This window comes from Miscanthus floridulus, chromosome 6, assembly GCF_019320115.1.
Source record: "Miscanthus floridulus cultivar M001 chromosome 6, ASM1932011v1, whole genome shotgun sequence".
In the NCBI taxonomy this organism is placed as follows: domain Eukaryota; kingdom Viridiplantae; phylum Streptophyta; class Magnoliopsida; order Poales; family Poaceae; genus Miscanthus; species Miscanthus floridulus.
Window position 1 is genome coordinate 96075655 of NC_089585.1, and position 6657 is coordinate 96082311.

A 6657-nucleotide genomic window follows, 5' to 3' on the forward strand; every position below is an offset into this window, starting at 1 on the left:
CACTTGCACGTGGGGAAGGCCCGAGGCTATCCACGGAGTTACCCGATCGGGAGCTTGGCTCTTGCGAGGGATTCCTTGCGAGGGGCTCCAACGAGGACTAGGGGGAAGCTTGCGCGCTTCTCGATACATCGGTAAAAATACCGGAGTCATCGACGGGAGTTTGCATATCTCTACCTTGCTCTTTAAGCTTCTGCATTTACATTGATCATTTTATTATCATTTGCGGTAGAGATAGCAACACACTAGCAAAACCGTAGTTGCACATCTAGATAGATTATCTTTTGCATAGGTTTTGCTAGAGGTAGAAAAAGAGGCCATAGTTTAGAGTTAGAATTTTAAGTTGCCTAATTCACCCCCCCCCTCTTAGGCGTCCACGTGTCCTACAAGTGGTATCAGAGCCGGTTGGCTCATATTTGGACCTTTGGCTTAACCGCCGTTGAGCCGACGCTATTGTAGAGTGGTTGGGATGGATACCGCTAGGCCTCCACAATTTGACGGCACTAACTTCCCATACTATAAAGCTAGAATGGCTTGCCACCTTGAGGCGGTTGATTTGGGTGTATGGAGAGTCACTCGTGACGGGATGAAACCCATCAAGAATCCCGAAAAACCCACAAAGAGTGATGAAAAAGAAATGCATTTTAATGCTAGAGCTAAGAATTGCTTGTTTGAATCATTTAGCATGGATGTGTTTAACCAAGTGTTCACCTTAAATACGGCACATGAAATTTGGTTAAAACTTCAAGAGCTCCATGACGGTACAAGTAATGTCCGTGAGCAAAAACATTGTCTAGCTAAACAAAATTATGATTCCTTTGCTATGAATGATGATGAGCTTGTTCGTGATATGTATTCTCGATTGAATCTAATTATCAATGAGCTCCATTCAATAGGATTATTAAAGCTAGATGATGCGGACATCGTGAGAAAGATCATCTCCGTTCTACCACAAAAGAAATATGCAAGCATCATCACCATCCTTCACAACATGGAGAACTTGAGCACCATGACCCCGGGCATTGTCATTGGCAAGCTAGTGGCATTTGAAATGTCACGTAAGATGGGTCAAGGAGAAGCATCTTCATCAAGCAAAGGCAAAGCTCTCGCTTGTAGCGAAAAGAAAAAGATGAAGGGCAAGAAAGTTGAGTCAAGCTCAAGCTCAAGCTCCTCAAGTGAAGAAGAAGATGATGAGGATGATGATGATGATGAACAAGAATCAAGTGATGATGATCAATCTTCCTCCTCCACCTCTGACCTTGATGAAGAATCAATCAAATTAATCAACAAGGTGGAGAAGATGATCCAAAGGCTCAATGTCAAGGGTGTGCCCATCCAAATTCAAGATCTCATTTTTACCAATCAAAGAAATGAGCAAAGAAAGAGAGGATGCTACGGATGCGGCAAGATGGGGCACTTTGTGGAAGTTTGTCCAAATAAGCCCACACCCAAGACAAAGAAGAAGGCGTGCAAGAACAAAGCCCTCACAACAATAAGGTCATGGGATGATTCCTCAAGTGAAGAAGAAAACCATCACAAGAGGCGAGGTCACAAGCACTCATCATCAAGCTCTTCTCGTGTGTGTCTTATGGCATGAGGTAACAAAAGCTCATCCTCTAGTGAGAGTGATAGTGATGATGATTTGCCTTCTTACAATACAATTGTGCAACAAAATCTTAAATATGCTAAAGTTTGCACTAGTCAACAAAAGAAGCTCAAAACTTTAAAAGAAGAGCTAGGTAGTTCACAAGAAGCATACAAGAATTTGCTTGAACAATATGAAAACTTTGCAAATCTCAATGTTGAACTATCTACTAAAATTGAGCAACTTAAGGCTAGTGCAACAACAAGTGCATGCACAATTAATGATAAGCAACTTGAAAAGAAAAATGAAAAATTAAAAGAAAAGTTAGCTAGCTCACAAAATGATTATCAAAGTTTGCTTGCTAAAATGGAAATCATGTGCAAACATTGTGATGAGCTAACAAATAAAGTTGCTAATCTTGAGGCCATCAAAAATACCCCCACCAAGGCATCTAAAAGAAATGACATAATTAAAAAGGATGCATCTACCTCTTGCAATGATTTATGTTTAAACTCACCTTTGTGCAACCAAGCTTGTGTTGAGAAAGTGATTGTAGATACATGCACACAAGAGGTTGCAAAAGAAAATGAGCAACTCAAGCAAGAAGTAGCTCGCCTCACCAAGGACTTGACTCAAGTGAAAGGCAAAGCAAAGCAAACCCAACTTCATCAAGATAACACCGTCAAGGGAGTGAAGAAGCTTGGTGAAGGACAAATCGTGGTTTGCTATGTGTGCCACAAAGAAGGCCACAAGTCCTATGAATGCAAGGTGAAGAATGGGGGAGGAGCAAAGAAGAAGGAGAAAAAACAAACAAGCAAGCTCTCCAACACCTACACCAACAAGGTGGACAAGAAGGCCTCCACACCTTATCTCTTGAAGAAGAAGAAAAATGACAAGGTGGTGGCCATTAAGGTGAACAAGCAAGCCAACAATGGGGTCAAACGTTTTTGGGTGCCGAAGGAAATCATTTCCAACATGAAAAGCACCAAGAAGGTTTGGATCCCGAAAGGGAAGTGAGAAGTCCGTCGGACCTCGGGGAATTTGGAGACTTGGCAAAGTATGGGTGCATTTCATGGGGTGCATCATGATGGACAAAATCATTGCCAAGTGGGTTAGTGAATACTATGGACCCAAATTCCCCTTCCCATGTTAGGTAACTAGATGTTATTGCTTTTAAATTGGTACATCTTGCAATTAGTTTTTCCTACAATTGGTATCTTTAAGCATCTAGTTACTTTTCATGCCTAGGTTTGCTTTTGCATGCTTATATCTTTTATCATGCATACACTAGGTATATCTTATGGTAGGATTGCTCGGTCTCATTTTTAACCCTTGGAGCAAACCTACATGGTTTAAAATTGCTTACAAGCACGGCACATAGCTTGTCTTACTTTTGTTCATCTAATATGTGCCAAAGTCCAAATTGTAGATAATCTCTCCCGGATATCTTTTTGAAAATGATTCTCACATTCATGAGATGTCATCTTTCAAGTGGTATCTTTTATTCTAAAATCAATGTGCATGATTTCTACAATGTATTCTATATTTGTGTGCACATATTTAGGGGGAGAATTTCTACAACTTGGATGCTTTGAGACTAACACTTTTTTAAATGGTATCAACTTTTCAAACCTATCACAAGTGTAGTAGTCTCATTGTAAGGAAATTGGAGTCCCCGGAGTTAAGCATTATTCTTCATTTGGTATCATCATGTTGACTTCATTTTGATACTTATATGCTTTCTCCATGCATTATATAGATTAAACTCCTTTATGCAATAATTTGCAAATTATGCATATGCTTTGCCTTCTATCATATATATGCATTTATTTAGGGGGAGCTTAGTCTATATAATGTGAGAGTCAAATTTTGTGATCTATCCAATTCTACATACAAAGGATCACAAAGTTTGACCCTCCCTTGTGCTACTAATGTCTTCCTTTTTGGTATTTGATGCCAAAGGGGGAGAATTTGGAGGACCAAAGGCAAGCATTAAGTTAATGTCTACAAATGGTAATGGTACGAGAAAGGGAGGATAGTGGATTATGGATTAAGTCTAAGTAATGAGGAGAATTTATAAGAAGCAAGACTTTAATCCATAATGCCACATGGGGACATTTGTAAGGGCAAGCTAGGTCTTCAATTGGTATCATAGTCTTTCATATAGTATCTCTTAGCATCATAAAACCTTGCCCCTTGCATTGCATCCTAGCAAGTAGATAGTTTTTAAATTAAAACTTTTATTATTTGCTTACTTTGGTCGTGTTGGTATCAATCACCAAAAAGGGGTGAGATTGTAAGGAAAATGGACCCTTGGCCCATTTACTTTGGATTTTGGTGTTTGATGACCAACACAACCAAATTGGACTAATGAATTTGCAAGTGTTTGTTTTGTAGTCCAACAGGGTGCAAGACGTGACTTGGACGAAGGCGACGTGATGATCCGATGATCAACACCTCAAGCAAGACCTTAGAAGCACAAGTGAAGACCCAAGATATCAAGCAAAATCCAAGCATGAAGATTGGAACCAAGCCGTACGCAAGATCGCGAAGAAACGAGCTCGTAGAGGCGATCGGACTCTGGACCGGACGCTGGAAGCGTGACCGGACGCTAGACCGGTGGCTCAGCTGACAGGCGACCGAACGCTAGACCGGACGCTGGCGGAAACCGACCGGACGTAGGGCATCAGCGTCCGATCGAGTACAGAGAGGTTCCAGGCGCGCGAAACTGCGACCGGACGTGTCCGGTGGCAGGCGACCGAACGCTGGAAGCGTCCGATCGGTAGTTCGCGGCTACAACGGTCGGGACGACCGGACGCGTCCGGTCAGGACGATCTCAGCGTCCGGTCAGTAGCAGAATTGCGGGAGTTCGACCCCAACGGCTACTTTCTCAATGGGGATTATAAATACAACCCCCAACCGGCCATTTGAGAGGTGTGGAGCTAAGGAAACATACCAAGGGTGTTGATACACCATTTTAATGATCTCCACTTGCATAGTGCTTAGTGCTTCATCAGGTGATTAGCGTAGGTGCTTTGCGAAGTGCTTAGGTTGATTAGACCACCGCTTATGCGCTTGCTCTAGGTGTATGCCTAGTGTTTAGTGAGGTTTGCATACCTCTTGCCACCCCGTGCTTGCGAGCACAAGAGTTGTACATCGGAGGGGCTTGAAGTCTTGCGAGATCGCACCAACCGCGTTTGTGGTGCGGCCGCCACCGTGTACCGAAGGGAACAAGGCCCGCGGCGTTTCGGCCGAAAGCTTGATAGTGAAGACGGCGGGGAGCATCCGGGAGAGGCTTGCCGGAAGGCACATCGGAGACCCACTTGCGCGTGGGGAAGGCCCGAGGCTATCCACGGAGTTACCCGACCGGGAGCTTGGCCCTTGCGAGGGGCTCCAACGAGGACTAGGGGGAAGCTTGCGCGCTTCTCGATACCTCGGTAAAAATACCGGAGTCGTCGACGGGAGTTTGCATATCTCTACCTTGCTCTTTAAGCTTCTGCATTTACATTGATCATTTTATTATCATTTGCGGTAGAGATAGCAACACACTAGCAAAATCGTAGTTACACATCTAGATAGATTATCTTTTGCATAGGTTTTGCTAGAGGTAGAAAAAGAGGCCATAGTTTAGAGTTAGAATTTTAAGTTGCCTAATTCACCCCCCCCTCTTAGGCGTCCACGTGTCCTACACATTCAACCTAGCAGCTTCAACCTTACTATTTGCCATAATTTGCTGCGTCTCCGCCATCTTCTCACGGTCCTTCCTAGCCATTGTGCTTGCTTCAATGAACTTGTCTAGCTTCTCACTAATAGCAGAAAAAGCTTCAGGTGTCTTTTATTTCCCATAGCGCTCATCCTTAGCCTTCTTATGCCCAATAGGACGAATGTTAGGATTATCTTCCAAATTCACCACTTCAGCCCTCTTATTAGTTGCACCCTTGTTCTCTTTTTCCTGTTCCATTTTTTTTGACATATGCAGACCACTTCCTTTCATTTCGCACAACCTTCCATATATGCTTCAGGATGAAATCTTTATCACTATGTTCTGAGGCATACATCTTTTCAGCAATTTCCATCAATTGGTCATCACTATAACCACTTCTGTACACATTGTTGGATTTTACCCAGCAACCATGGAACTCACTCACTGGTTTCTTAACACGATCCGAACGGATTTTCAGTTGGTTCCGGTTTCTCCTGCGGCAAACCTCTGTGGATTTGTTGTATTCTTTAGTAACATCCGCCCAATATTGATCTGACTTCCTATCAATTCCATCCACCGGGTCCTTTGAGTTACACACCCAAGCAGAAGCCTACATTTACAAACAAAAGCTCAAATTTTACAACCAAACAGATTTTTTCAGTATCAGTCCAAGCTCAGTTTACAAACTAAGAAAGGTTGCTTACCAATCTAGTATCTTCGCCTTTTGTCCAGTTCAATCGCTTCTCAGTCTTACCATCTTCGACGGTTTCATCCTCATCAACATTGATTGTTTCTTTGTCTTGTGCATTGCTTTCACCTGGCGGGGTTCCATTAAAACTTGGAGTAGTTGGCGAAATTCTAGTTCTGCTTGTTGTATTGCCAACCAAATGGAATTTTTCTGGACTACTGTTTGACTGCAGGAAATTGGTAAACCCACCTGGTGGGTACATCCTAAAAAAATAAAAAGAGATGTTCAATGCCTGAAGGTTGAATGTTGAAATTTGCCAACTAAATAAAATTTTATGGACTACTGTTTGTTCAGAACTTGCTTCAAAATGTTGTATTCAGAAAAAATCGACACACTAAACTAGTAGATGATATGCAGCCATCACTGAAAAAATAGAACATACCCTTCATTGGAGCCCATCGGGGAGGAACTTGTCCACCACGCAGGAAACCCAGCGGCTTGAAGACTTGCAAGTGTTGGAGATGCTGCTGCAGCCATGGCGGCGGGATTACCGGCGGCCGAGGTGGCTCCATCAGCATGGCCGGCGGGAGCGCCGACGACCGAACCAGATCGGGCAACGAGGGCGGCGGGAGCACCACTGCCTCGCCTGGAACTTGAGCTCAGATTTCTCCCCCGGTGATTCAT

The 6657-nt window shown here is 43.3% G+C and overlaps 1 pseudogene; it reads right to left on the bottom strand.

Moving 5' to 3' along the window:
* Positions 1–5417: 5417 nt before the first annotated feature.
* Positions 5418–6657, bottom strand: LOC136460854 (glutathione S-transferase T3-like; annotated as a pseudogene).